This window comes from Macaca mulatta, chromosome 6 (genome assembly GCF_049350105.2).
Source record: "Macaca mulatta isolate MMU2019108-1 chromosome 6, T2T-MMU8v2.0, whole genome shotgun sequence".
Lineage (NCBI taxonomy): Eukaryota > Metazoa > Chordata > Mammalia > Primates > Cercopithecidae > Macaca > Macaca mulatta.
Genome location: NC_133411.1, coordinates 116,543,408 through 116,556,733, shown reverse-complemented (window position 1 = coordinate 116,556,733; position 13,326 = coordinate 116,543,408). Strand labels below are relative to the sequence as shown.

Sequence of the window (13,326 nt, the reverse complement as noted above, 5' to 3'; positions counted from 1 at the left end):
ATTCACTTTGTCACTTCTCAGAAATGCTCACCTTGGTGTATTCTCAGAAAAAATGGGATTCCGAACGTTCTGAAGACCTCTTTGTGGAAATGTGCCACTGTGACAAGCATCTCATTCTCTTTGTCTGTGTCCATCTGGTCCAAAGGGATTTCCTCTATTCACAATGTCTGGCTCGTTGCCAGAGATAAACATTCTAATAGTTCATCTTCTTGATGGACACAAATGATTTTGTAGCTTACAATTTCTAGAAGCCTAAGTTTCCCTGCTGCTTTCTCCCCAAGATCCACGGACTTTTTACATTCCTCTGACAGGTCCCAGACACACCCATGCTTGTCCAGTTATAGTGTTATTTCTTCTTCCCTAAATTGGCTGTTTAACTATGTACACTTAAAACTTCACCTGTTCTCACAGTCTGTGATTTTCATCTTAAGATGCTGATAGTAAAGTTTCTTAGGTTGTCTAGGCTTGAAGAATTGTAGAAGATCTCTTAAAGTACCTTCATAGTTATGTCTAAGAGGATTATCCGGGCCATCCCTATAACCTTGAGACTTGAAAAACTGGAGCAACATTGGCTCTGTGTTGGGCCTCTGTGCAACGGTCTTTGCAATGTGAAGATAATTCATTTTATTTGATGATGTAACCACAAATCCAGGATCATTAGGGATTGTTTTATCACAGAAAATAACATCAGCGCGGTGGTAGAGATCTCGGAAATACTCCTTTTCGGTGGGTAATTCACTGTTACCATTTTTCAGGGTCATCCTTCTGAAATACTATGATGTCACCATCCATTCGTTCATCAAGGGTTTTATCAAGAGACACGTCTTAGTCCTGAATTCTCTCCGTTAAATTTGGTTTAACTTTCTCATAGAGGATAAGGCTAGTATCTTTAATAAATCCTGCTCTGTTACACATAACTGGGAGCAAGGCACGTATTTTACAGGATTATTGGTGTGTAGATATGCCCACAGTAATTCAAGCTCCGCGTTTTGGGATCATACATCTCCAAAAACAACATTACATTACAATCTTTATCACACTTGGGTAAGGTCACTCCACTAGCAGCAAGTTCAGGATCGACTGTTTCTAGGAATATTGTCCAAGAGTTTTCATTATTACTGACCTCAATCATTGCTTTATTGCTGTCACAAAACTTGTCCTCTGCAGCTATCTGTGCTTGCCTATAGAGATGGGCTTTCTGCCATTCCTTCCACTTCTGAGCCTCAATCCTTTTCTCTTCTTGTAATTGTTCCACCAACTGCTGAGGAATGTCATGGTCGGTTACTGCCTGTAAAACTTCACTCAGTTTTGATTCCCTGATACAGACTAACATGTAAGCATTAGTGCAGTGTCGGACAGACAGGTCGTCATCGTGACCCCCATAAATGTGCTCAATTGCTTCCTTTTTAGTACACCTTGACACCACATCGTCATCAAATTTACACCATTTGCCGTCCCCTTTGGGTTTAGATAAAGCACATAATGTCTACCATGATTATCTCCACTATGAACCAGGACTGCATGAAGAATATAATTTGCAGGGTCCTTAGGATCTGTTTTTTTTTTTTTTTTTTTACAAAAATTCATCAAATGGTAATTGCTCTGAGAATTCAAACTTATCATTGATCTTGATATTTTGGTCCGTCTAAGGGTCATACATAAATCTCATCAATTGTAGACGTAACACTGGTGGTGATGTTAGAAATTTCACATCTTTCTCTGCTTCCTGTAAGCCATGTTCCCCAGTGTCCTATTTATTGTCCCTGTTGAGCAGTTCTACTGCCACATAATCCACAAATGATTCAAATATATTTTTCTTTCCTTTGATATTTAGCTGGGTATCATAATAATCTTCTCTTCTATCAGACGGGTGGTCTACTTCTTTACACTGGATATAGGACACCATTTTGTGCCGGAATCATCTGGGTATGGTGTCCTCTACACAGGTGCCTTTCACGTTATTTTCCACGTTATCAAGCAACACTCCAAAGCTGCTGAACATCATGTTGCATGACGCTGTCTAAAATTTCCCACCCAAATGACTTTGTTAGCTTTTTTGTTCCTATGGGTTCATCACTTTGCTGTAATTCTAGAACACTCTTCATAATGCTAAAGGGACGCTTTTAGACGAATCATCCCCCTCGGTTGGCATCATGTACACAGCCTTTCGTAGCTGATTTGTGAAAAATAACGTCTGTAGCAGGCTGTCCATGTAACAAGTCACTCCCTGATTCTTTAAGCTGACATAGCCTGTGTGCTTCTTTGAATCCCACGCAACTTCATGGGGAGTATCCACCTGTACAAAGACTTCAATGGTAACTTTGTCATCATCTATAAATCCTTTCTCAGGATCAGTCACTTCACTCTAGGCCATAAAATTGGAAAATCCCCAATCGTTTTATTTATGGAAGAACAAATGACTAATACGACGACTGAACGATTTTTCATCATCTCCGTAATTTATTATCTTCAGCACTGCTTGTGTATGACAAGTCCGTGACGTGGAGTCAGATTCAGCATTGCTCTGGAGAAAGAATGCTACACTTTTTTGGTGCGGTCTCTCTGGATAAAAGTGTGGCACACCATAATCTTCCATGGCAGATTTCGCACAAAACACGGAGGACTAAGGACCGACTCACTCAGTCTGCTGAAGCGCTCCACAGTGAACCGAAAGGTCTCCTTGGAGCGCTCACTGGTTTCATCCTCCTTGTCCTCCTCTGCGTTGCTATGTCCATCACTCGGGGCCGCGTTCCCATTGATCACAGTGTTCTGGGTAATTCTTGATGGGTCGTCTGTATCTCCAGCTTCCATCTCCATGTTCTCGGGCTCGCTCAGCTGCTGCTTGCCCACTTTCTGCTGCTGCTGCTGCTGGTTCATGTTGGCCGCGGGCCGGTGCGCGCGAGGCGGCGGCTGGGCGACTTCCTCCCGCTCCTCCCACGCGTCATCGGCGGCGATTTTATTGATCTTTTCAAAGAACCAGCTTTGGTTTTGTTGATTTTCTCTGTTGATTTTCTGTTTCAATTTCATCGATTTTGACTCTAATTCTTACTAGTTCTTCTCTTCTGCTTACTTTGGATTTTATTTGATCTTCTTTTGCTAGTTTTCCAAGATAGAAACTTAGGTTATTCATTTTGAATCTTTCATCTTTTCTAATATCTACCTTTAATGCTATAAATTTCCCTCTACACACTGCTTCCACCACATTCCACAAATTTTGATAAGTTGTGCTTTTGTTTTCATTTAGCTTAATAGATTTTAAATTTTCCCTTGAGATTTCTTCTTGATCCATATGTTACGTAGAAGTATGTGATTTAATCTTCATGTATTTTTAGATTTTTCAGTTATCTTTCGGTTATTAATTTCTAACTAAATTTCCTTATGATCTGAGAGCAGACATTGTATGATTTCCATTTTTTTTTTTTTTTAAGTTGTGTTTATGTCACAGAACGTGGTCTATCTTGGTGAATGTTCCATGTGCTCTTGGGATAAATGTGTATTCTGCTGTTGAAGTGGTTGATAGACGTGAGTTATATCCAGTTGATTGATGGCGGTATTGAGTTCAACTGCATGTCCTCAGTGATGTTTTTGCCTGCTGAATCTGTTTATTTCTGGTAAGGGGGTGTTGAAGTCTCCAATTATAATAGTGAATTCATCTATTTCTCTTCCATAGTTCTACCAGTTCTTGCCTCACATAGCTTGATACTCTTTTTAGGTCCATATACATTAAGGATTGTTATGTCATCTTGAAATCTGTACCTGTTTATCTTTTTTAATGCCTCTCTTTATTCTTGATAACATTGTTTGTTGTGAAGTCTGCTCTGTCTGAAATTAATATAATTACTGCTGCTTTCTTTTGATCATTATTAGCCTGATATATTCTCCTCCATCATTTATTTTTAATCTATATTTATTTTTATATTTAAAGTGGGTTTCTTATGAACAACACATAGTTGGGTCATTTTTTTTTAATCCATTCTGACAATCTCTTTAATTGTGTATTTGGGCCATTGATATTAGAAATGATTATTTATATATTAAATTAATATCTATCATATTTGATATACTATTTGTTGTCCTCATTTGCTTCTTTTTAAAATTTAACTTAATTTTAAGTTCACAGTTTGTGCAGGTTTGTTACATAGATAAATGTGTGCCACGATGGTTTGCCACACCCATCAACCCAACACTTAGGGGTTTAGCCCTGCATGCATTAGCTATTTATCTTGATGGTCTCCCTCCCTCTGACACCCTGACAGGCCCCAGTGTGTGTTGTTTCTCTCCCTGTGTCCGTGTGTTAAGCTTTTTGATGTGCTGCTGGATTCAGTTTGCCAGTATTTTATTGAGGATTTTTGCATCAATGTTCATCAGGGATATTGGCCTGAGGTTTCTATTTTGTTGTATCTCTGCCAGGTTTTGGTATCAGGATGATGCCAGCCTCATAAAATGAGTTAGGGAGGAGTCCCTCCTTCTCAGTTGTTCAGAATAGGTTCAGAAGAAATGGTACCAGCTCCTCTTTGTACCTCTGGTAGAATTCAGTTGTAAATCCATCTGGTCCTGGGCTGTCTTTTGGTTGGCAGGCTATTTATTGCTGCCTCAATTTCAGAACTTGTTATTGGTCTATTCAGATTCCCACACAATAATTCTTCCTGGTTCAGTCTTGGGAGGGTGTATGTGTGCAGGAATTTATCCATTTCTTCTAGATCTCCTAGTTTATTTGCATAGAGGTGTTTATAGTATTATCTGATGGTTGTTTGTATTTCCGTAGAGTCAGTGGTGATACTCCCTTTATCATTTCTTATTGTGCCTATTTGGTTCTTCTCTCTTTTCTTTATTATTCTAGCTAGCAGTCTATCTATTTTATTCATTTTTCAAAAAAATAGCTCCTGGATTTGTTGATTTTTTGAAGGATTTTTCATGTCTCTATCTCCTTCAGTTCCACTCTGATCTTGGTTATTTGTTGTCTTCTGCTAGCTTTGGGGTTTGTTTGCTTTTAGATCTCTAGTTCTCTTAGTTGTGGTGTTAGGGTGTTGATTTGAGATCTTTCTAGCTTTTTGATGTGGGCATTTAGTGCTATAAATGTCCCTCTTAACAATGCTTTAGTGCAGCTAAAACAGTGCATCCCAGAGATTCTGGTATGTTGTCTCTGTTCTCATTGGTTTCAAAGAACTTCTTAATTTCTGCCTTAATTTCATTATTTACCCAGGAGTCATTCAGGAGAAGGTTGTTCAATTTCCATGTAATTGTGTGGTTTTGAGTGAGCTTCTTAATCTTGAGCTCTAATTTGATTGTACTGTGGTCTGAGAGACTGTTTGTTACGATTTCAGTTATTTTGCACTTGCTGAGGAGTATTTTATTTCCAATTATGTGATTGATTTTGGGTAAGTGCCATGTGGTGCTGAGAAGAAAGTATGTTCTGTTGTTTTTGAGTGAAGAGTTCTGTAGATATCTATTACGCCCACTTGATCCAGAGCTGAATTCAAGTCCTGAATATCCTTGTTAATTTATTGTCTCAATGATCTGTCTAATATTGACAGTGGGGTGTTAAATTCTCCCACTATTATTGTGTGGTAGTCTAAGGCTCTTCATAGGTTTCTAAGAACTTGTTTTATGAATCTGGGTGCTCCTGTATTGGGAGCATATATATTTAGGATAGCTTGCTCTTCTTTGTTCAATTGAACCCTTTGCCATCATGTAATGCTCTTCTTTGCCTTTTTTGATCTTTGTTGGCTTATTAAAGTCTCCTTTGTCAGAAACTAGGATTGCAACCCCTGCTTTTTTCTGCTTTCCATTTGCTTGGTACATTTTCCTTCATGTCTTTATTTTGAGCCTATATGTGTCTTTGCATGTGAGAGGGGACTCTTGAATATAGCACACCAGTGGGTCTTCACTCTATTCAGCTTGCCATTCTGTGTCTTTTAATTGGGGCATTTAGTCCATTTATATTTGAGGTTAATATTTTTATGTGTGAATTTGATCCTGTCATCATGATGCTAGCTGATTATTTTGCAGACTTGTTGATGTAGTTGCTTCATAGTGTCATTGGTCTTTGTACTTCAGTGTGTTTTTGTAGTGGCTGGTACCATTTTTTCCTTTACATATTTAGTGCTTCCTTCAGGAGTTTTGCAAGGCAGCTTGGTGGTGACAAATTCATTCAGCATTTGCTTGTCTGGAAAGGATTTTATTTTTTTTCTTCCTCACTTATGAAGCTTAGTTTGGCCAGATGTGAAATTTTTGGTTGGAAATTCTTTTCTTTAAGAATGTTGAATATTAGCCCCCAATCTCTTCTGGCATGTAGGGTTTCTGCTGAAAGGTCTACTGTTGGTCTGATCAGCTTCCTTTTGTAGGTACCTGGCCTTTCTCTCTGGCTGCCTTAACATTTTTTTCCTTCATTTCAACCTTAACAAAATCGGATGATTATGTGTCTTGGGGTTGATCTTCCCATCAAGTATCTTACTGGGGTTCTCTCGATTTCCTGAATTGGAATGTTGGCCTGTCTTGCTAGGTTGGGGCATTTCTCCTGGATGATATCCCAAAGTATGTTTTCCAACTTGGTTGTGTTCTCTCCATCTCTTTCAGGTGCCCCAATCATTCATAGGTTTGGTCTTGTTACGTAATCCCATAGTTCTTGGAGGTTTTGTTCTTTCCTTTTTATTTATTTATTTATTTTTTTTAAATCTAATCTTATCTGTCTGTCTTATTTCAGCAAGAGAGTCTTCAAGCTCTGAAATTCTTTCCTCCACTTGGTCTATTCAGTTATTGATACTTGTGGTTGCATTGTTAAGTTCTTGTGTTGCATTTTTCAGCTCCATCAGATCATTTATGCTCCTCTCTGAACTGCTTATTCTGGTTAACAGCCCCAGTAATGTTTTATCATGGTTCTTAGCTTCTTTACATTGGGTTAGAACATGCTCCTTTAGCTCAGCAAAATTCGTTATTACTCACCTTCTGAAGCCTACTTCTATCAATTCATCTATCTCATCCTCTGTCCAGTTCTGTGCCCTTCCTGGAGAGTTTTGCAATCATTTGGAGAAGGAGAGGCATTCTGGCTTTTTGAGTTTTCAGTGTTTTATCATTGATTCTTTCTCATCTTTGTGAGTTTATCTAGCTTTGATCTTTGGAGTAGCTGACCTTTGGATGGGGTCTTGGTAGGGGACTTTTCTGTTGATGCTGTTGTTGTTGCTGTTGCTTTCTGTTTGTTTATTTTTCTTTTAACAGTCAGGCCCCCCTTCTGAAGGGCTGCTGCAGTTTGCTAGGGGTGCACTCCAGAGCCTATTCACCTGGGTCCTTCCTGTCACCAATGGAGGCTGCAGAACAGCAAATATGGCTGCCTGCTCCTTCCTCTGAGAGCTCTGTCCCAGAGGGGCACCGACCTGATGTCAGTGGAATGCTCCTGTATGTGTCTGGTGACCCTTGTTGGGAGAGTGTCACTCAGTGAGGAGGCATGGGATCAGGGACCTGCTCAATGAAGTACTCTGGCTGCGCCTTGGTGGAGGGGGTGCATTGCACTGGGGGGAATCTCACTCATCTGGAATGCCCGGATTCTTCAGAGTCAGCAGGGGGAAAGACTAAGTCCACTGATCTGCAGCAACTGCAGCCACCCCTTCCCCTAGGGACTCTGTCCCAGGGAGATCAGAGTTCTGTCTGTAAACCCTGGCTGGAGTTGCTGAAATTCCCAAAGGGAGGCCCTGCGTGGTGAGAAGCGATGGGTCTGGGTCTAGCCTAAAGAGGCTGTCTGGCCATGATCTGTCACAGCCACTGTGCTGCGCTGTGGGGAATTCCTCCTGGGTCCGAAGTGCCCAGTCTCCCTGGCACTGGCAAGGGAAAACTGACAGACTGGAGCTGCAGTGATAGCTGCTGACCCTCTCCCCAGGTGCTCAGTCTTCTTAAGCTGCAGTGATGATGACTGCCCCTCCCCCTGGGAACTTGGTTATCTTAGGCAGCAGGCAGCTGCAGTGATGGCTGCCACCCCTCCCCCTGGGAGCACAGTCATCTTAGGCAGCAGACAGCTGCAGTGAAAGTGGCTGCCCCCCACCACCCAAACTCTGTCATCTTAGACAGTCTCCAGCTGAGTGGCTGCCAAGAATCTGCACAGCTCTGTGCTTGGGACCCAAGGCCCTGGTGGTGTGGCTCCTGAAGGGGATCTCATGATCCTCAGGATGCACAGATCTGTGGAAACAGTGTGATTTCCTGGGTGAGGTAGCAAAATCACTCACCACCTCCTGTGGCTAGGGGTGAGCCCTGTGCAGCTCCCTGGTAGGCTGTTACTCTACCCTACTTTTCCTTACTCTCCATGGGTCACACCAACTGCCTAATCAGTCCCAGTGAGAGAACCTGAATACCTCAGTTGCTGGTGCACAATTCACTTGCCATTTACCTTCTTCTCTGTGGGAGTCTCCCACAGCTATTTCTAGTTGGCCGTCTTGGCCCCTCTCCAAGTTATTTTGCCTTTATTTTTTGTTTTTGTTTTTGTCATCCACAATTTCCTTGCCTTTTGTGGTTTTAATTAAGCACTTTATATTATTTAGTTTTCTCTCTTTTCTTACCATATAAGTTATACAGTTTTAAAACTTGTTTTAATGGTTGCTCTAGAGTTTGCACTATACATTTACAACTAATTCAAGTTCATTAACAAATAACAATGTGCTACTTCATGGCTAGCACAAGTACCTTGTAGTAACAAAATAGTCTCTCCTATCCCTTGAATCACTCTGTCATTTATTTCATGTATGCATAAGCAAATGTATATATAACATATATATTTTATATAGGCGTATGTAATCGATTACATTGTTTTTATTATTTTGAACAAACTTTTATCAGTTAGATCAGTTAAGAATAAGAAAAATAAGGTTTTTATTTTACGTTCACTTATTCTTTCTTTGACACTGTTCTTTTTTTAAATGTAGATCCAAGTTTCTGAACTATATCATTGTCCTTCTCTTTGAAGAACTTCTTTTAACATTTCTCACAAGGCAGGTCTACTGGCATCACATTCTTCCATTTTTGTTTGAGAAAATCTTTATTTCTCCTTTCCTTGTGAAAAATCACTTCACAGAGTACAGGATTCTAAGTTGGTGATTTTTTTCTCTCAATACTTTAAATATTTCACTCCATTCTCTTCTTGCTTGCATAGTTTTTGAGAAGTCAGACAGAATTTTGATCTTTCTCCTCTACAGATAAAGTGTTTTCTACTTCTGCTTTCTTTCAAAATTAAATTTTTTTTTTTTAATTTCTCAAAGTTTGAATATAATATAACTAGATGTAGGAGTTTTTGGCATTTATTCTACTTGGTGTTCTCTGAGCTTCCTGGATCTGTGGCTTGGTGTCTGACATTAATGTGAGGGAAATCCTCAGTCATTACTGCTTCGAATATTGTTTCTCTTCCTTCCTCTTTTTCTTCTCCTTCTGGTATTCTCATTACATGTATGTTACGCTGTTTTAGCTGTCCCACTTATTCTTGGAATTCTTTTTTTTTTTTTAAGACAGAGTCTCACTCTGTCACCCAAGCTGGAGTGCAGTGGCACAATCTAGGCTCACTGAAACCTCTGCCTCCTGGGTTCAAGTAATTCTTCTGCCTCAGCCTCCTGAGTAGCTGGGGTTACAGGTGTGCACCACCATACCTGGCTAATTTTTGTATTTTTAGTAGAGATGGGGTTTCACCATACTGGTCAGTCTGGTCTCGAATTCCTGACCTTGTGACCCACCTGCCTTGACTTCCCAAAGTGCTGGCATTACAGATGTGAGCCACTGTGACCAGGCTATTCTTGGAATTCTGTACTGACTATATTCAGTCTTTTTTCTCTTTGCTTTTAATTTTTAGAAGTTTCTATTGTTGTTTAGAGATCTTTCCTCAGCCATGTCCAGTCTACTAATGAGCCCCTCAAAGTTACTCATTTATTTTAGTGTTTTTAATCTTTAGCATTTCTTTTTGTTATTTTCTTTTTTTGTCTAGCATTTCTCCTTGATTTTTAAAATCTCTCCGCATACATTATCTATCTGTTCTTGTGTGTTGTCTACTTAAATCCATTAAATCTCTTTTAATTAAAGCATATTAATTATAGTTGTTCTTTAATTCCTGGTCTGATAATTCCAACATTTCTGCGATATCTGACTCCAGTTCTGATGTTTGTTCGTTATCTTCAAGCTGTTGTTGCCTTTTTAGTATGTCTTATGATTTTTTATTGATAGCTAAACTTTAGTGATGTAGTAATAAGGTGTTGGGGGAGAGGAAGCGTTCTATAGTCCTATGATTATATTTCAATCTTTTGGTGAGTCTGTGCCTTTGGACTGTGAAATTCTGAGTGCCTCTCAGTTTTTTACCCCTTAGGTGGGACAGGATGGCTAGAAGGGGCTAGAGCTGGATATTTCCCTTCTCCCATATAGAAGGCCAGAGGGAGCTGGAGCTGGGTATCTCCCTTTACCCAGGTCGGTTAGGCCCTGAGAATACCCCAGAAGGTTGGGCTCTAGTAAAATACTTTCTCCTGAGGGCAGGCTGTGTTAAGAACAGAATGCTTTGGTATGTTTCATATATTTTTTTTCCCCTTCCCTCTGGAAGCACCAGGGGAGTTTTCTTCCATATTTGCCATGAGAACCTAATAGAGCTCCAGGTGGTAGGACTCACAAAAGTGTGGGGCTTCCCTGTGATTGGGTCCTCCTGGAGTTTTTAACTCTGAGGCTTGTCTACACTGAGACTCCAGCATTTTATCGATGACACTTCAGGTTTTCCTACCCCAGCACTGCTTCCCACAGAGGCTCTGTCTCAGGTAAGTTGTGATTCTCTGTGTCTGAGACCCTGTGACCTCATCTCCCTGATTAATCTAAGAATTATTGATTTTTCAGCTTGCTCAGCTTTTTACTTCTTTGGACAGACTGGCAACTTCTAAGCATCTTACATAAGTGACCAGAAACTTCCAGTTTCTGACCTACTTTTATGGGGAAATCTAGAATTGTCTCTAGATAATGTTTAAGGGAAGAAGGTCATGTTTTTATTTATTAAAAGTAAGTGAAAAACATTTTTCAGTATTGTAGTCCTAAAACATGTTGCAAAGCTGCTGAATTTCGTGTATTTTTTTACATCCTGGTGAATGCGACGGCTAACAACACAGAGGCCTAACTCTGCCTTTTGATTGCAGACGTAATATGCTTATAGCGACTTATCACTGTGACAGGATAATTTTTTAAATGTATCTTTTTTCTTTCTAGCTGATGTACAGTTGGATTCATTTCATTAACATGCAAATTATATAGCATTTCAGTGCATTTTGCTAGTTTGTACGTATTTTATGTAAAATTTTAATCATAATTTGACATACATGGAAAAAAGTATACAGATCATAAACATACAGCTGAATAAATTTTTGCAGAGTAAACAAACCAATTTAACCAGCCCCCACGTCAAGAAAGAAAACATTCTCAGAGACACAAAAGCCTTCCTGTGCTTTCTTGCCCCTTCCTGTGCTACTCTTTCCTTCCATTTACAAAAGCAACTACTATTTTGTCTCCAAATAGCTTTGGACTTGTTATTATAGAAGCATACAATATTTACTCTTTTGTCAGGCTTCTTTTTCTCAGTGTTACATTTATGAGATACATTTATGCTGTTAAAGATAGTTGTAGGGTTCATTCATTTTCATTGCTATATAGAATTTCACTATGTAAATATACCAAGGTTTATGTGTCCATTATACAAATGACATTTGGGTTGTTTCAAGTGTGGGACTATCACAAATAGTGTTGCTATGGATATCCATTTACATACAATACATTTCAAAAACATATGTATGCACTTTCATCGGGAATATATCTAGGAATGAGAGGGCTAGGTTATAGTGTAGGCCTTATACACTGTTTAGCTTTAGTAGATATGACAGTGGAGTCTTTTAGTCTCCCAAAAATTCCCCCTGAAAACAAAGCAGACTAATTAGGATTGTAGGGGGAAAATTATGGATGATGTATTCAAAAAACTGGGGAAAAGAATCCCTACATATTCCAGAATAGAAGGGAACATGCACAAAGCACCAAGATAAATAATTGTGTGGTAGGGCTGGTAGGGAAATAAAAAAGATGTCTACCAACGTATTGTACAAGCCAGGGAAATTAAAAAAAAAAAAATCATCAACACATACCCCGCAAAAGAGGGGACACTACGCTACCTGGGGGAAGCATCTGACAACAACCAGCAAAAGTGAGGAAAGTCCTCACAGGATTCAAATTGTAAGTAAATGCAAAAAACTGCACAGCCCTGGGAAGATTCCACCGTGCTGTGTCAGGTTACATCTTCCAGAATTTCAGGGATATTTGACAAATCTCTCTTCATGAGTTTTCAGGATACACTAGGAGGAATCAAAATCAAATTGACTAGAACATAAATATTAGGGGCAAATAAAGAGAAAAGTTTCTGATAATAAGGGAGGAGTGTTGCACTGGAAGCACATCCCAAAAGATACCACACAAGCAAAATAAAAATCTAAAGCTGAGAGCTCTGTGGAGCTAAATTCAACACTGTCCAGATTGTAGGCTGTAGATCTGATTATGTCCTTAACCAGATGTGCCATCATAGGAAGTTACGTGTCGTCTTTCACCTCCAGTGAAAACAGTAATCAGTTTGTTATTTATTATTTACTCATGAAATTCATGAGTTTGTTGTAAAAATGTAATGTAGTAATGCTTGTCAAGTGTCTACCTACTCCCTGAATGTAGCAAGTACTATAATTAATGGCTATGATTACTGTTGTTACCTTATTGTACTTCCTAGTTGCATTTGATATTGTTGTCTATTTTCTACTTCTTAAAATACTTGCTTCTTGCTTCTTCTAGCTTCTATAATGCCATTTTCTAGTCCTTTATTCCTCTTATTTCTACATTTCTGTGATTCTCTTTATGACTTTCTCTTTTCGTGATTTAAAGTCAATATTCCTCACGGTTCTGCCTTCGACATTTGTTTTTTCTGTATATGTGTAACAGTGGTTGACAACCTTGATTGATTACTACAATCACTGGGGAGCTTTTCCAAATCCTGATTCCCAGGCTGCACCCCAGACCAGTAAATCAGATTCTCTGGGGAGAGGAACCAGACATCAGTGTATTTTAGAGTTTCCAGGTGATTCCTTTATGCAGCCAAAGTTTAGTACCACTGCCATACAATCTCTTTGGATGATCTCATCCACTCTGGTAGGTTTGATTACCATTTATAGCCATGGTTTTCAATCCTGGCTGCATATCATGATCACTTGGGGATAGCAGTTTTGTTTTGTTTTGTTTTGTTTTTAAATCGGTGCCTTTGCCTGTAACCCCAGAGCTGCTGATTTATGTAGCCTGAGGTAGAGC

At 39.5% G+C, this 13,326-nt stretch overlaps 1 pseudogene; it reads right to left on the bottom strand.

Moving 5' to 3' along the window:
* Positions 1 to 354: 354 nt before the first annotated feature.
* Positions 355 to 2,811, bottom strand: LOC710273 (ubiquitin carboxyl-terminal hydrolase 7 pseudogene; annotated as a pseudogene).
* Positions 2,812 to 13,326: the final 10,515 nt, after the last annotated feature.